Source organism: Cupressus sempervirens, chromosome 7, assembly GCF_028749045.1.
Source record: "Cupressus sempervirens isolate cs-2001-9-10 chromosome 7, ASM2874904v1, whole genome shotgun sequence".
Taxonomy (NCBI): Eukaryota; Viridiplantae; Streptophyta; class Pinopsida; order Cupressales; family Cupressaceae; genus Cupressus; species Cupressus sempervirens.
The window spans coordinates 931,330,114-931,349,022 of NC_143124.1; the positions used below are offsets into that span (position 1 = coordinate 931,330,114).

Genomic DNA, 18,909 nt, shown 5'->3' on the forward strand with positions numbered 1-18,909 from the left:
ATGATGTCTAGTGGATACACCCACATTGATAATTAGAATGTTTTGAAATATGTGCCAATTGTATCAAGTCCAGATCATGTTTAGTTGAGGTTTCCAAAGAGAAATTTACAGACCTTCCCTCCTACTAAAGCACAAGGCAAGATTACCATAGAATTGTGATCCACATCAAATATTGATGATTCCTTTTCAAGGTCGTCAAGATAATATTCAACCTAATAGTTGAAAAGTATTTTTGGTGTTGCAAATTAGCCATACTTCAATGTGGATACATCTAATGTCTTGGAGAGGATTCATTAATTTCTACTTCCATACAAAGGCACCTTTTTTTAGCAAATTGTTAACAACCCAGACTTATATGCTCCTTTCTGGATATGCACGACTCTTATATTTGTTGATGCAACGTTGGGAAATGTGGTATCATATATTGCCCACAAGACCCACTACAAACACTAGAACTATGACATAAATCAGGTTACATGGTCAGCTTGTCTATTTTATGGCTATGTTGGGATTGTGCCTCTGGCTATCTACTTTGTGCTAAAGTATCTTTTCATACCATCGGGCCTTGTACAATTGTGGTGCTTGTATGGCTATTTTCTATTTGTATTTATCCTTGCTTCGTTTTTATCAGTGATTCCATTGAAAATATTTAGATGGGTAATAGTCATCGTTGCGGGGTTGATATCAACAACATTTCTTGCCCTTAATCTCAGTACTCACATCAAAACTGACAAAGAAAAGATGGTTAATAGTAGACTGGAAAGACCTTGTCTATTGAAAATATTTAGATGGGTAATAGTCATCGTTGCGGGGTTGATATCAACAACATTTCTTGCCCTTAATCTCACTACTCACATCAAAACTGACAAAGAAAAGATGGTTAATAGTAGACTCGGAAAGACCTTGTCTGGATAAACTTATTTAATAAAAATCTCATTTTCAGGCTACATGGAAAAATCATCATTGATTATATATCTCACAAAAAGGTGATAAGACAATGGGGTGTATTTCCTCATAAGAGGGGAGGAATGATCAAAATTGATTGGCATATTAGATTAAGTCAAAACTTTTATTTAATCATATTATCTCTATTCACTTGCAAAGACTTTTCAATTTTTTTGAATTGTTCATTCAATTTCTAATGAAGATGTAGATGAAGTGACCTTTCAACTTCCATGAAGATGTATAAAGAGGTTCAAGATGAATTGAACAATGGAAGGATATGGACATACATCTCGTTTGCAGATATTGCCAATTTATATCAGAACTTATATATGGAGTTCATGGGCATACATATCAATCATGGGATTGCCCAACTCCTATAGAATTCATGGGCATACATCTTATTCACGGGATAACCCAACTTTAATGAGCTCAGACACACAACTCCTCCGTGAGTTTGTCCAAATTTGATTGATTTGCAAGCATACATCTCACTTACGAGATTGTCCACAATTGTATGAAATTTTATTATAATATTATGAATAAATTGAATTCTTGATATTGTTTATTATGTGTTTACAATACCATTATCTCTTCCTTTGGTGTTGTCCTCTGAATTGACAAAATGATTGAAATCAATATATCATAATGTTCATTCTACTTTAATTATTTCAAGGAAAATTTAATGTTCAAAAATCATTGTTGCAATTGAGCAAGGAGAACAAATAGTTACTATAGATTCTAAAATAGTGCTATGGCATAACAAATTTAGGCACACGAGTGGGAAAGGTATGAAATCACTTCATCTAAAGAAAGTTTTATTAGGTTTGAAATGTGTTAATATGGATTTATGTAAAAGTTGTGTGTATGGAAAAAAAAAAAAAAAGAGTGAGTTTTCCAAAGAGTGAGAAGGAAAAGAAAAATAAGAAATTGTAGCTTGCACTTAAAGATGTATGGAGACCATCTCAAGTATCTTCCCTTGGTAACTTCCATTACTATGTCACATTTGCTGATGATGCAACTAGAAAAGTATGGGTATAATTCCTTAGATAGAATCTAATGTATTTGTAACTTTTAAGAAATGGAAATGTTTGGAGACTAGTAAAAAGATATAATTTCTTAAATACGATAATGGTGGTGAGTATTGAAGAAATGAGTTTGAAGAATATTATTTCACTAATGGTATTCTTAGATAGGAAACTATTCCAAGGACTCTACATTAAAATGGAGTGGTTGAACACATAAACAAGATAATAATGGATTGTGCAAGGAGCATGAGGTTGTGTGATGGACTGCCCCTAAATATGTGGTAGATATTGTCAATATTGTTATATATTTGATCAATAGAGGTCCCTCCAATCTTTTGGATTATGGTATTCCAAAGGAAGCATGGACTGGAAAGAAGATGGGTTATTCTTTTCTTAGAGCCTTCAAATGTGAAACATTTGCACATATAGATTCTGAAAATAGAACCAAGTTGGAAGCTAAGTCAAAGAAATGTATATTTGTTGGATATGACATTGATAAATTTGGCTATATAGGCTTTGGGAGTTTGAAAATCAATAAATTATAAGAAGTGGGGATGTCATATTCAATGAGAAAGTTTTGTACAAAGATCTGTTACAGCAACATGGGAAGAAAGAAAATGATTATGTAGTAATAGATAATACTTTAAAAGATGTTCCAGTAGTTTCTCATACTTTGCAACAACAATTAAAATAGATTCCACATGCACTGGTGAATGTTAGACAGTCAACAAGGCTAAGCAAACCTCTAGAAAGATTTTCTCCCTCTTTGTACTCTATTTTACAAACAAATGCTAGTGAACCTAAATGTTATGATGGAGTTGTTTAGGTGGATACAAAGCTTTAGTGAGAATCTACATTGATAGAAAAAATGGACTCCTTGCTGAAAAATTAGACTTGAGATTTATGCAAGTTGATTGCAGGTAAAAGGGCTTTACAAAATAAAGTATGGGTTTATAGGCTGAAACAAGAGGATGGAGGTAAGAAAAGATTTAAATCCAGGTTAGTTGTAAAACGATTTGCACAGAAAAAGGGCATTTATTTTGATAAGTTATTTTCTCCAGATGTTAAAATGACTACTATTCGTAGTGATTTAAGTATCATGGCTATTGAAGATTTGCATTTGGAGCAACTTGATGTTTAAAAAAAAATTCTTCATGGTGATTTGGATGAAGAAATATATATGACACAACCACATGGATTTGAGGTCAAAGGTAGGGAGAATTTAGTGTGTAGATTGAAGAAAAATTATATGGCTTGAAGCAAGCACCTCTACAATTTGATATCTTAAATTTGGCAGTTTTGTGCATAAGCATGGATATACTAGGTGTCATTTAGATCACTATGTTTATTTTAAGAGGTTGCATGATGATGGCTACATTATTTTATGTTTATATGTTGATGATATTCTTATAGATGGGTCTAACATGAATCACATTAAGGGATTCAAAAGGCAATTAGCACACTGATTTTCTATGAAGGATTTGGGGACAACATAACCAATCCTTGGTATGAAAATTTGTAGAGATAGGAAAAAGAGGAAATTGACTTTATCTCAAGCTGATTATATCAAGAAGGTGTCAGAGAATTTCTATATGGAGAATGCTAAAGCTATTGGTACATATTTTTCTAGTAATTTAAAATTGACTAAGGAGATGTGTCCAAATACACGAGAAGAGAAGGATAAAATATCCAAGGTACCTTATGCTTCAACTATAGGAAGTTTAATGTATGCTATGGTGTGCACTAGACCAAATATTGCACATGTAGTGAGAGTTGTTAGTAGGTGTATGAGTCATTCTAGGATTGAGCATTGGAGTGCAATCAAGTAGATTCTCGTATATTCGAGAGGAATATCCAATAAATGTTTACATTTTGGGGGCTCTACTAGTATTTATTTACAAGGCTATGTTGACTCAAATTTGGCAAGGGATATAGATAGAAGGTTAAGTACTACATGATATATATATTTATTATTGGTGGGACAACAGTGAGCTAGATTTCTTGGTTACAAAAGGTGGATTCTTTATCCACTATAGAGGTAGGGTATGTTGTTGCTATAGAGGTAGCCAAAGAGATGATATGGCTTTAGTTCTTAATGGAAGAATTGGGAAACCCATAGAGGGACACTTATTTGTTTCCAGATACCTACAATTATATTCATCTTGCAAGGAATTATACTCTACATTCAAAGACAAAACATATATAGTTGCATTACCATTTCATTCAATCAATTTTGGATGATGGATGGTTAAAGATGGAAAAGATCTATATAGATGATAATTGAGCATATATTTTTACAAAGGAAATAATAAAGGAGAATTTGAACTTCTCTTCAATTTTGGTTGGTCTTATTGACTGAACAAAATAAAAGAATAGAAAAATCCAAGGCACTGGTTTTACATTCCAGTAGGAGCTACAAGTTTTTTTATCAATCTCCAAGTGGGAGGTTATTTTTGTGGATTTTGATTAGTCTCCTGGTGGGAGATTATTGTTATGTGTATCTTAATTAGACTCCAATGTTCATTATTTCCTACTTCATTCAATGTGGTTTCCCAACAGACTCTGGGGGTTTAGGGATAGCACCTCTTGCAAGGTCTTAGGGTCAGCGGCCCGAGGTGTGTTCCCTATCACGATATAGGGTGAGGTTGAGGGGAAACACCTTTGAAGCCAAAAATGAATTTATTATTGGGTAAAAGCACAAACATGTGTCACCTTTTATAAAGAAAAAGGATCCCATAATCTAAAAATAGTATTTGTGTTTACAATTTGAAGATGATATAAATTGATGAAATGTGTGAAATTGAATGAATTTTATGTTAGATAACTGAGAGAGAGAGGGGAGGGGGGGGGGGGGGGTGAATCAATTATGTTCAATTATCTTACTAACCCTTCAAACCTTTTAGTACCAATTCAATGTTATCAATATCATAGGTGTTAGTAAACAGTTTTGTCCTTTAGATAGAAATGCAAATAATGACTCAATATGCTTCAAAGAAGAGCAAAATATTCTAACAATTGGATAGATTATCATTTCATTGATAATCTTTCTCTGAATTGAGAGGTACAACTACCTCATAAAAGATATACGATGAATGCGATAAACTGATTATGTCTTTAACCTGAAGACACGAAGGATTTTCTGACATTTATCCATCAACATGGAATAAATGCAATTATTAGATTAATAAGTTGGTAATTAATGAAAAACCCAACAAACAACCAAGGGCTATCTACCAAGTCTTTCATATTACATAGAAAACTAAGAGAGAGAAAGCTATAAATATCTTTTTGTAAAAGCATGAATACATAACCACAAGACTATATATATCACATCTTGCGTAGTAATAGAGGACTTCATCTAAAACAGATTTAAAAGAACTCAGAATCCTTCCAAATCAGAAATGTAAATGTACATGACCACAAGACCAAACACACTTATGTTCCTCTTTATTTAAGAAACATGATAAAACAATAATAGTATTGCTCTATCCTCCTATTACAATCAACATGCCTAAAATAAAATTGCTTCCCCTATCACAAACTAGAACGGTCTTCTCCCTGTAGCAGCAGCTATAGAACTCCCACTCCGGAAAAGAGAACCCCTGTACATTCCCCTCTTCACATATTTATCCTTTTCTTTCCTTTCAACCGATGCTCTTTTTCAGTTATAATAACTGATTCTTCGTATTCTTTTTATTATCATTCCTAACATTACTTTATAAAACTTTAATGTTTTGCACATGTTATAGTTTTAGTGATAAGGACAAAAGATATAACCGATTAGAAAAGAAGCCTATATGTCTTTTGTGTAGGTGGCAATATGTTGGTGATGACTCATTTTATGTGAATTCACGTATCGTGTGACTGGCCTCCTAATGGTCTTTACTTAAGGCTGTGCTCATGCCAAACATGAATTCTTTCAACATCGGTTTATTCTATCAAATAGATAGCATGCAAAGTCAGCATTCCCATACATATATGCACCTTGACCAAGAGTGTCGACTCCTCAGATCATCCATGGTGGTTTTTATTGTTGGTCATCACCGAGCACCTTATGGTTTGCTTTTGCCACATGGATTTCATGTTTTTTTTTCATGATCTCTGATTTCTCAAACAAGAAACATAGCATATTCCTTGATGTCTGTTCAATCCCGATATTTGATAATTCTATCAGTTTCAAATCTTTATTATCTTTATTACCTTGACATACCATGACACCAATACTTATCGTGTCTTTTCTCTTCATTCATCAAGTCTTTCTCGGAATGAGAGTCTGAAACTTATCGAGACAGGTGCTTATGAACTGCGCATTCTGCTTGATAGTGATTTGGTCCATCCCTGATATCTTTCAATAATTTTACTTCATAGCTATATGCTTAGAATTCTCGAGTTCTAAAAAATAGATCATTCATCTATCCATTGTTCAAGCATTATGTCAAACACATCATTTGCGTTCTTCACACCTCAGACTGTGTGTCTGAATCTGCCCACATAATGTGCCCGATAACCCACGTATGGTGTGAAAGGCATACGTCATTCAAACATCCATGTGGCACTAGAAATTAGGTGCCTTTGGCATTCTCAATCCACTACACACATACATATATTGTGGCGAACAATTCTTATGCTTTCCTTTGTGAGCATAAGTAAGTTTCGGTTATCCTTCTCTACTTTTGGCCTGATGAGGGATTGTGTCTGCTTTTGAATTCTACACAGATGTTTATGCTACAACTTTGACGCATTTATACACCATCTTAAATGATTTACCTGCACTGACGGTGTTCCAAGACCTTCGTGGAGTGCATTGTGTTGAGTGACTTGGAGATGTATCCCCTGATTCCATAAATGACTTAGATGGTGTTTGTACTTACTCCTTTCAAGCGTCTGGGTAAATATCTTGTACTCACAACATGGGTTTTTGTGCTAATCTTCTTCAACACCTTTATCTTAGTGAATCATACGGAGTTCTTTGGTTCTTCATGGCCTTAATGCCTCACAAGTTTACCCGTTTGTTAAAACCAGGGGCTCTATTACATTTCAGGGCATTTCCATCTACGCATTTTGTTAAATAGCTGACAAACATCCTCTAATACATATGGTCAAGAAGTTTTCTTATGTCTTCTCTTTACCATTGGGCTCTACTTGGTGCATTCCAATGTTGTAATTTTCTTTTCTTTGAGATTGAACTTTCGAATCTCTAATCATGACTCACCAAAATTTAAAAATTTGAATATAAGCCTTTGATCATATGAACTCAACCCATCTGACTATTGAGTCTTTCAACTTCAATTGAAGATATACCCTTAATTTGTATTCTTTCAAAATAGAGAATATGGACATTTACACCAACCTCATAGACTGGATTTTGAACTATAAATATTCACCTTTACTTTTGGTGAAACTGAATCTTGAACCTAAACTTGCACCCAGATCTTTAATCCATACGCCCACACTTTGAAACTTTGAGCCATGTATCTTGAACTTGGAACCTTGAACAGGATCTGAGCTTAGTTTTGAACTTGAGCCACCGATCCCCTGAATCTTTGAACCACTGAACTACACCCATAATCATTTCTTTGAACATAACTCTAAATCTGAAGTTGAACTTTGAACTAGTTATTTGAATCTGCATTTGTGATCTTGCATGTTGAGTTCGAACTAAGGCTTTTGAAAATTGAAACTTGGTCTGAAGTTGGATTCAAACATGAAGTTGAAGTTGAACTTTGAAATCTTTGGTTCAAGTTTGAGTTCAACTTCGCATGGGTATGTTGCACCTTAGAATGTATTGACAATTCAGCTTTCTGGAGACCCAATCTTGAAACTGAAGTAAAATTTGAAGTTCTAAATTTGATGGTTCAACTTCAACATATCTTCACAACTCTATCTTATTCACATGTTATAGTTCATAAATTATCATGATCAGCAACTAAAAACCAACCAAAACTTACTTTGCAGAGTTAGCTTGGTAAAATAGAATGTGGGTATCAAAAAGCGTGGTAACAACTGGCTCTGACTGGGGATGTGGGCCATGAGGGACACAAAGAATCCAATAATCTATGGTAAAGACTAGTGCCTAGCCATTGGACAATAGAGCCATGGGAACAAAGAAAGGGGGCTACTTGTAGAGAGAGAGAGAATAGGGAACAACAAAAAAAAAAAACCAAAGCAACCAACAACACAACAACCGAATAGCTGTACTAAACACCACCAAAAATGGAGAGTAGCAAGATTTACAAATGTACATAAGTGAGAAGAACTCACCACAGGACCAGAGCTGAGGGAAAAACTTATACAAAGCCATTCACTGGTTGTGAGAAGAAAGAACCCTTCCTGAACAATGAATTGCGTCGGCATGGCACAACCCAACACCACTTCCATTTGGAAAACTCATCTTCTTGGCAACTTAGATTGATCATATGTAGAAACCTTGTCTAGCAATCATCACGTCCAAAGAGCCACATCTCATCATAAAATTCTAAGTTTTCCCAGACACTTTGCAAAGAACTTTCAACTCATTTTCTAACAATCCACTAGAACAAAATTTGTTCAAAAAATTTCAAAGTAGGGATTATGTCATCTTTAGCACACATACCCTTGGGATCAACACAAAAAAGAGGTTTTTCATAATGCAAAATGCCCTCAAGATAACTTAGTGAGCCTTTCCAAGCATAGAGTCAGTCTTAATCAGGACAAACCCATCATCCTTGCTGCTAATAAGTTTGGGAACTCTTTATCTAAAGCAGCGGGATTAAAAAGGCTTATACCTAGAGTTTCCATGAGAACAATTCCTTCCTTGCTTGCGTGAAGAAAGTGAGGCAACACTTCTTCACTGTGAGATAATGTATTTGTTGAAACCTTCCATGGTCCTTGTAACTTTCCTTATAGTATACTTGCTTCAGCGTTCTCTATGCCAAAGGGAAATAAATGGTCTTTCCCACCAAGAGGTGATTCTTGCATTTGGAAAAGAAGATTTTCTCTAACAATGACATCTTCATGAAACCTCGTTGGCAGGTAAAGTGGGTTAAGCTCACTTCGAGTCCACCTATCGTCCAATTCTTCAAACTTTGTTTTTGTCTTACTTGTTGATCCATTCATTTTTTCGAGAGTGTCTTATTTACTCGAGCATGTGAGAGGTTCTCCCATTTGGGAACCTTTGCTATCACGAGTGAGTGTGATTGCCTTTGATTCATGAAGGCTGGCCGGTTGGGGTCTAACCTTAGGCTACAATCAACATTTGAACACCTCATAGGAGTGTAGAAGTCCTCTTATGTGCCAAGTTGTGACCATTCCTCTCGAGAAGAAGGGAAATGAAATAAAAAGGCTTCATACTCTACCTCTCCATCACCTTGAAAGATGCCTTTCATTCCTTCCTCATGAATCTTTCTCTTCTCATACTGATCTAACATGCTTTCGTGATTAGTGTTGATGGCTGAAACTACATTAGGAAATTCAACAGAAGAAGATTCAAAGATTGGGTGAGAGGTATCCATTAGTAAGCTTGCATTCAACTCATCTTGAGCCTACTCTTTCTCTATAAGGGGCATACTCAGATCAGCTGATTGGGAATGATCTTTATTGTCCACAATGTGTGAACAACAACTCACTATCGTATTAGAAGAATTTTTTTCTTCGGGTGTGACTTCTTGAGAATCCTCATCATCATATTCGACATGCAGGTGATAAGATCCCATTGTATGGTGAGAATTGCTTTCAAATAGAGGAGGCATTACCAAATCTTTTGCACCAAAGACCGTCGTAATTTGATAGTCAGAAATAGTGGGTGTTGGTTTTACTATTTTGAAAAGAAGCCTTTTCATCCTAGGTTTTGCCTCTGGATGATATTGTTATTCATAGAGGCAAACTCTTTTCGGTGACAACCTATCACAACCATCAACTAACGGCCCAAACTTATCACTTGTAGGCTCATCTGTTAATTTCAAATCTGGACCTGAGACTTTTGTAATGTTATCTTGTTGAAACCAATCAAATAAAATAAAATTGTCTTTGATTCTTACAGCCTCTTTCTTAGCAATCTCAAAGTCACATACCTTACTTCTTTTGAGATGAAATCAGACTTCTGGATGTAATGCTGCAATAAAGATTGACAAAAGGTTAGCTTTGCTGGGTTGGTCAACTTGTGGAATCTTTGCCAAGGTTCAGGTGAATTGATCCACAAAGCTTCTTATCTCTTCATCTTCTTCTTTCTGAATTTTGAAGAGCTGACGTAATAGGTTGCCCACATTGACTACTAGTTTAAATCTCACAAGGAATTTATTTTCTAGCACACCCCAGCCAGTGATGCACCCATCTTCTAGGTGCTGAAACCAAATAGCAGCATCATCAACAAGAGATTTAACAAATAGACGAGCATACACATCTTCTTCTAAAACACCAAGAATCCCATAGGCTATATTGAATGCTCGAATGTGGTTGTCTGAATCTTGATCGCTTCTTCCAGCATACTTATGAAAATATTTATTTGATCCAACGGGCATGAGTGTGAAATGAGGTAGACACAAAGGACCAAAATGTGGATGCCATGATTGAGTCACAATCAAGGCCATCTTTGTACTCGACTTCTTTTACCAAAAAGTTCAGAGTCTCCAGCCTCCGTCCTCAAGGAGGTAACCTTCAAATATCCAAGGAAAGGAAAACACTAGAAATTTGCTTTCTTTCCCTAGCGGAGTCGCCAAAAACTGTTAGTAAATAGTTTTTTCCTTCAAATAGAAATGCAACCAAGGACTCAATATGGTTCAAAGAAGAACAAAATATACTAACAATTGGATAAATGATCATTTCATTGATAATATTCCTCTGAATTGAGAAGTACAACTCCCTCATAAAAGATATACAATGAATGTGATAAATTGATTATGTCTTTAACCTGAAGACATGAAGGATTTTCTGACATTTATCCATCAACATGGAATAAATGTGACTATCAGATTAATAAGTTGGTAATGAATGAAAAAACTAACAAACAACCACAGGACTATCTACAAAGTCTTTCATATTACATAGAAAACTGAGAGAGAGAGAAAGCTGTAAATATCTTTATGCAAAAGCATGAATACATAACCACAAGACTATGTATATCACATCTTGTGTAGTAATAGAGGACTACATCTAAAATAGATTTAAAAGAACTAGAATCCTTCCAAATCAGAAATATAAATGTACATGACCACAAGACCAAACACACTTATGTTTCTCTTTATTGAAGAAACATGATAAAATAATAATAATAATATTGCTCTATCCCCCTATTACAATCAACGTGCCTAAAATAAAACTACTTCCCCTGTTACAAACTAGAACAGTCTTCTCCTTGTAGCAGTAGCTGTAGAACTCCCACTCTAAAAAGAAGAACCCCTGTACATTCCCCTCTTCACGTATTTATCCTTTTCTTTCCTTTCAACCGATGCTCTTTTTTAGTTATAATAACTAATTCTTCATATTCTTTTTATTATCATTCCTAACATTACTTTATAAAACATTAATGTTTCGCACATGTTATAGTTTTAGTGATAAGGACAAAAGATATAACCGATTAGAAAAGAAGCCCATATGCCTTTTGTGTAGGTGGCAATATGTTGGTGATGACTCATTTTATTTGAATTCATGTATCGTGTGATTGGCCTCCTAATGGTCTTTACTTTAGGTTGTGCTCATGCCAAACATGAATTCTTTCAACATCGGTTTATTCTATCAAACATATAGCATGTGAAGTCAGCATTCCCATACATATATGCACCTTGACCAAGAGTGTCAACTCCTCAAATCATCCATGGTGGTTTTTATTGTTGGTCGTCACTAAGCACCTTATGGTTTACTTCTGCCACATGGATTTCATGTTTTCTTTTCATGATCTCTGATTTCTCAAACAAGAAACATAGCATATTCCCTGATGTCTGTTCAATCCCGATATTTGATAATTCTATCAGTTTCAAATCTTTATTATCTTTATTACCTTGACATACCATGACACCGATACTTATCGTATCTTTTCTCTTCATTCATCAGGTCTTTCTCGGAATGAGAGTCTAAAACTTATAGAGACAGGTGCTTACGAACTGTGCATTCTACTTGATAGTGATCGGGTCCATCCCTGATATCCTTAGGCAATTTTACTTCATAGCTATATGTTTAGAATGCTCGAGTTCTGAAAAATAAATCATTCATCTATCCATTGTTCAGGCATATGTCAAACACATCATTTGCATTCTTCACACCTCAGACTGTATCTGAATCTGCCCACGTAATGCGCCTGATAACCCACGTACGGTGTAAAAGGCATGTGTCGATCAAACATCCATGTGGCACTAGAAATTAGGTGCCTTTGACACTCTCAATCCACTACACACATGCAGATATTGTGTCAAATAGTTCTTATGCTTTCCTTTGTGAACATAAGTAAGTTTCGGTTATCCTTCTCTCCTTTTGGCCTGATGAGGGATTGTGTTTGCTTTCGAATTCTACACAGATGTTTATGCTGCAACTTTGACGCATTTATACACCATCTTAAATGATTTGCCTGCACCGACAGTGTTCCAAAACCCTCGTGGAGTGCACTGTGTTGAGCGACTTGGAGATGTATCCCGCGACTTGGAGATGTATCCCCTAATTCCATAAGGCCCCATTTGGTTGGGAAGATAAATTTGTGCCATAATCAGGTTTTTGAAAACCTGGTTTTGTGGTTTGGAAAGCCAATGGTCCGTTTGGTTGACACGGAAGATGAATATACTGTGGACTCCACAATATTATTAAAAAAACTGTCATAAAATTCAAAGCCTGGTTTTAATTTCGAATTCCACCTTTTTGTTGGAAGAAACTTCTTCCAATTTTTGACCAAAATTGGAAGATGAAATTGAAAACCAGGTTATAATTTTAACCAACCAAACACCAAAGTTTTTTTGCAAAACCTGATTTTACCCTTGATAACTCGGTTTTGGCCCTCATCTTCCAGCAATTAAACGCGGTCTAAACGGTTTAGATAGTGTTCGTACTTGCTCCTTTCAAGCCTTTGGGTAAATATCTTGTACTCACAATGTGGGTCTTCATATTAATCTTCTTCAACACCTTTATCTTAGGGCCCGTTTGGTTGCTGGAATACAACCGGAATAGGAATAGGAAATTAGAATATGATTTGTATTCTTTGTTTGGTGCATGGAATAGGAATAGGGAATAGGAATACGTATTTTCATTTTAGCTCTAAAATGAGCTTTTGTCCATTCCAAAAAATACCTGTAATTGGAATTGCTATTCTTGCATTCATTTTGACTTTCTCAAATTTGATTAAATTTTCAAATCCACTTTGACCTGGGGTGAGCGTTGGAACTTTGTTTTCAATATTTTCAAATATTTCAACGATTTTCCAATGGTGTCGATTGCATCTTCAGAAATATTTTCAAATGGCACCGATTGCAAGTTAACCCTATTCCAATTTAAGCTTGCATAACCAAACAAGGGATAAACAAGATTGGATTGCATTTTTCCTTTCCTATTCTTCATTCTCCATTCTCATTCAAATTTTCTATTCTAATTCTCAATTCCTACACTTGCAACCAAACGGGCCCTTAGGGCCCGTTTGGTTCCTGGAAGATGACAGGAATTGGCTTTTTCAAAACCTAGATTTGAAAATTTGTGCGTTTGTTTCAAAATTTGCAAAATGGAATTAGCATTCGAGACTTCCAATTTTGTCTCAAAACCAGGTTTTCCGACTTCCTAAAAAAAGTAGGAATTGAAAATCAAAACCTGGTTTTGTTTTTTAAGGAGTGTAAAAACAATAGATTGGACTATTTTCTGAAATTTGCCTTCAACTCCAAGCTTACGCATAAAAATGTGTCTTCACATGCATCTTCCGAGTGAAACAAACGGTTTCAGGAAAATCTCAAAAATCGGAATGAAGATATACAAAACCTTAATTTGGCTAAACCAAGGTTTGTACAAATCTGAATTTTTTAAATTCCACGAACCAAACGGACCCTTAGTGAATCATATGGAGTTTTTTGGTTCTTCATGGCCTTAATGTCTCGCAGGTTTGCCCGTTTGTTAAAACCGGGGGCTCTGTTACATTTCAGGGCATTTCAATATACGGATTTTGTTAAGTAGCTGACAAACATCCTCTAATACATATGGTCAAGAAGTTTTCTTGTGTCTTCTCTTTACCATTGGGCTCTACTTGGTGCATTTCAATGTTGTAGTTTTCTTTTCTTTGAGATTGAACTTTCGAATCTCTGATTATGAATCACCAAAATTTAAAAATTTGGATATAAGCCTTTGATCATATGAACTCAACCCATCTGACTATTGAGTCTTTCACCTTCAATTGAAGATATAGCCTTAATTTGTATTCTTTGAAAATAGGGAATATGCAATTGGACATTTACACCAACCTCACAGACTAGATTTTGAACTATAAATATTCACCTTTACTTTTGGTGAAATTGAATCTTGAACCCGAACTTGCACTCGAATCTTTAATCCATAGGCCCACACTTTGAAACTTTGAGCCGTGTATCTTGAACTTAGAACCTTGAACAGGATCTAAGCTTAGTTTTGAACTTGAGCCACCAATCCCCTGAATCTTTGAACCACTGAACCACACCCATAATCATTTCTCTAAACATAACTCTGAATCTGAAGTTGAACTTCAGACTAGGTACTTGAATCTACGTTTGTGATCTTGCATGTTGAGTTTGAACTGAGGTTTCTTAAAATTGAAACTTGGTCTTGAAGTTGGATTCGAGCTTGAAGTTGAAGTTGAACTTTGAAATCTTTGGTTCAAGTTCGAGTTCAACTTCGCATAGGTATGATGCACCTTGGAATGTATTGACAATTCAGCTTTCTAGAGAGCCAATCTTGAAGCCAAAGTAGAATTTGAAGTTCTAAATTTGATAGTTCAACTTCAACATATCTTCACAACTCTATCTTCTTCACAGGTCATAGTTCATAAACTATCATTAGCAATTAAAAACCAACCAAAATTTACTTTGCAGAGTTAGCTTGGAAGTTTAGAATGTGGACATCAAAAAGCATGGTAACAATAGGCAGACCTTTAGCATACACATTCAACTTGTCAAATAACTCCTTCAAATAATTTACTTCTAACTGTTAACTTACTATTCTTTGCATTATCGAACGACAGTAAAAATAACTTAGTTATAAGCTTTCAAATACTTAGTTATTACTAAGTTACAGTAAAATGTAAAACAACTTGTAACACAAATAAAATTTACACATTTGACCCCATGATTTTAACGTGGAAACTCTACAAAGGGAAAAAACCACCTTATCACCCCTTTATCTTGCCTTACGAGTGGCCTCACTACAACATTTGGGGTCAAATTGCATGACAATTTTTGATGGCTATGTAATTTGCTGTGATTTTTATTTTATTTTTTCAATTGTCCCTGGTGTCGTCGCAATACCAACGTCGGTGTCACAATTGTGATGCCCATGTGAGTATAAATAGAAAAAGAAAACATGACATAAATCATTCGCCATTTGTTTTGATTGTGGAGAGTTGCATGTGAAAGAAGGTGGAGAGCTCTGAACAAGGGTGGAGAGCTTTGAACATCAGCATGCCCTTGTGCTTGGTGCATTTCATTCCTATGATATCTCTTCATTTCATTGTCATACCCTTGCTATGTGATTTTTTTGCTTGTGATCTCTGCATTTCATTTTCATGCCCTTGCTTTGCATTTTGGTTTCGTGCCCTTGTCATCTTTGTGTTTTGTTGCCATGCCCTTGCTCTATGATTTTAGTGTCATGCCCTTCCTCTATGATTTTGTTGCCATATCATGCCCTTGCTCTATGGTTTTGTTGTCATGTTATGCCCTCGCTCTCTGCAATTTTCTTCAAGGGATATGTAAATGTTGGTTTCTTTTCCTTATAAAAAAGTATCTCTTTATATCTCCTTCTAAACATGTGTATTTAGAGATCCTTTTTAAGGTTCTTTTTACATCTTAGCATAACAAAAAAATTGATCCAGCTACATACATATTCCAGAATCCAAATAATAATAAAATAAAACTCACTCAACCCATGCTAAATGACTTACCTCAAGATTGTCCATAAAAATAATGTAGACTAGCAAAAATGGGCAAAGTTCGCAAGAAATTTTACAAAAACATATCATAGAAGATATTTTTAGAAAGAAACTAGCCATAACCAGTTAAATGGATCTAGTTGTTGATTGGCTAGGTTGATTATAAATTGCTATAGAACTATCATCAGATTAGGTACAATAAAATAAAAAATCAGTTGTTCCTATCTAGTAGGATCAAATACAGTTTTTCAAGGAAATAAATTGCATATGCAAGGAATTGAAGAATGACTTCAGTGAAGAGTTGAGTGTAAGGAGTTGAAGAAGCAAGTTTTTCTTCTATCTAAATGCCATAATCATAAGGCACATTCCCTTATAGAAGCCTCTGCCAAGATGACATTACCTCTAAACCATGCAAAGGATGTTGAAGTGGTTCCCAACCTTGAAACACTCTTATAAGCATTTGATACTTGGGATCATCGCAGGGAGACCGTGCCAATACTTGAAATACTCTTATAAGAAATTAATGTTGAACTATAAATTCTCAAAGATACTTGAAAGTGATTCCAATCTCATTGTACCTACTACAACACTTTCCTGGATTCTATCCAGTGGCTCCCAGAATATCCTCTTTGTTGTCTAGATGTTGTTCTATTGTGTAGCCTCTTTCTAAAGCCGTTCCTTCTCCTTCTCTTTGTAAAGCTACTCCTTCTCCTTCACTCTCGTGCCTTAAATTTTAATTATCAAACTTATGAATATCTACCTTTACCTTATCTAAAATCAACTTTACACTATGTTGTAACTCTAGCATAGTTGTTTGATCATTGATAGCTTTAATTTCAGCATTCAAGTTTTCAAGATTGGTCAACACCCTCACTTGTGGACCTCTCATGTCAAGCACTTTTTGTATTGTTTCAACACCATGTTCTTGCTTTTGAGCTAACAATTCTTCAGGTGTATTTTTTTGTAAAACATTAATTTTGTTGAAAATTTGTACACTCTTAAGAAGTGCATTATTATTTTTATGTATGTATGTATGTATGTATGTATACAGAGAGATCTTGTGGATTGTGGATTGTGGATTATAAACAAAAAAAGAAAAGAAAACATGATATTAATCATTCCCTATTTGTTTTGATTGATTGTGGAGAGTTGTGCACAAAAGAGGGTGGAAAGATCTGAACAAGGGTGGAGAGCTCTGAATGTTGGTGGAGATCAGTGGAGATCTAGGATTATGTTGCCATTCCCTTGTGATCACTGCATTTCATTTTTGTATCGTGCCCTTGTGATCTTTGTGCCCTTGCTCTACAATTTTCTTCAAGGGGGGAAGAGGTACATTTGTAAATATTCTTTTTTTCCTTCCACTAGTACATTTGACCCTATTTTTCGACCAAAATTTTTGACCATCTATTAAAATGGTTTAGATTGGTCACACTATGCAAGGAAAAATATGTTTGTTTATAAATCCATGCCCGTGTTGGTCAAAATTTTGACCAACACAGGCTTCATATTGTTTTTAAAATGAAAAAGGTCAATGCGCTATTTCATTGTCAATGTGGTTGTTTGATGTTTTACTGTTGGGGTTTTAGGGTTCAGAGAATAACATTGCGATTGTTTCCCTCATAAGATCCAACGATCATAGAAATCTTGGATATCTGGCTAAGCAAAATAGGCTGTGCGTTTCTGTATCGCGAGCAAGAGGAGCACTATATTTCTGTGGCAATCACAACTTGTTGTTAGATTTCAAAGAATGGGATTGTTTGAGCGAGGAAATATATTTTCATTATCCAAGACATCCTTGCGACCCTCTTTTTGTTCTGCACATTAAAGATGCTTCTTCTTTCAATCCTCTGTTCTGCACATGGCCTTGTAGGGCTCTTCTCCAATGCGGTCACTTGTGTGAAAGCACTTGTCATGATGGTAAGCATCCCCTCTATGTCGAACAAGTTCTTTTTCACTTCAAAGATTATGGTCACAAAGCAATGCTCACAAGATGAGGAAACAAAGCTTTGTTTGGAGGAAATAAGCTACGCATTTGATAAGTGTGGATCTTCATCAAATCTCTGGTTTCTCTGGCTAGTTGTTGGAAGCAGAATCCAGGTAAGTAGTTTGGATCTTCTTTTATTTTTCAGGCCAAGACCAAAGATATATGGCAGGATGGAAGATAGTATCTAAATATCTAATGTCAAATGTCCCTTCAAATGAAACAACTCATAAAAATGATTGCATGCACTTTAATTGCAATAAGTATTCTCTTAATGCATTAAGTGTAGCTGGTAAATGCTTTTATCTACTATACTGTAGATCATTGCCTTATGTGTCAAATAGAATCAATACCATGAGGAAAAATACAAAACCTGCAGTAGACCCCTCAAAGCAAAGTACCCAAAGGACATACCACTGAAAAGAATTTGAAAAATTCACGATACTTTCTTGTAAATTTTGCCCATCTTTTATCATGTATATACATAGACATAGGAAAAGAATCATTCCCTATACACCAAGCTTTGATCTTTTGATCTGATATATTGACTTTAAGATTGAAACTCGTTATCTTCTTTTCACATTATCTAAATCAAACTGTGTCTCCCAGCAAGCATCCAGAACTTTATCCCAAATTTTTAATCATATTTGCTACAACTTGTGTGAAAAAAAGAAATTGTAGATGGGCTACTCAGATCCAATACTCTGTGCAACCATTTTAGAACAAGAAGCATTTTCATATCTGCATTCTATCTTGTGTTGTGCTACATTTAAGGAAGCCTTGCATATGATAAATTTTCTTGTGCGAAAGCTCCACAAATGGTTGTGTAGGTGTGTCTCTGACATCAACAACACAAAACAAAACTCAAGGATAGCTCTTCAAAGAGCAGAGGTAGCTACTCACTATAG

General features: G+C 35.3%; 1 pseudogene; it reads left to right on the forward strand.

The window, feature by feature from the left end:
- LOC149550620 (uncharacterized) lies at positions 1-18,359 on the forward strand (annotated as a pseudogene).
- Positions 18,360-18,909: the final 550 nt, after the last annotated feature.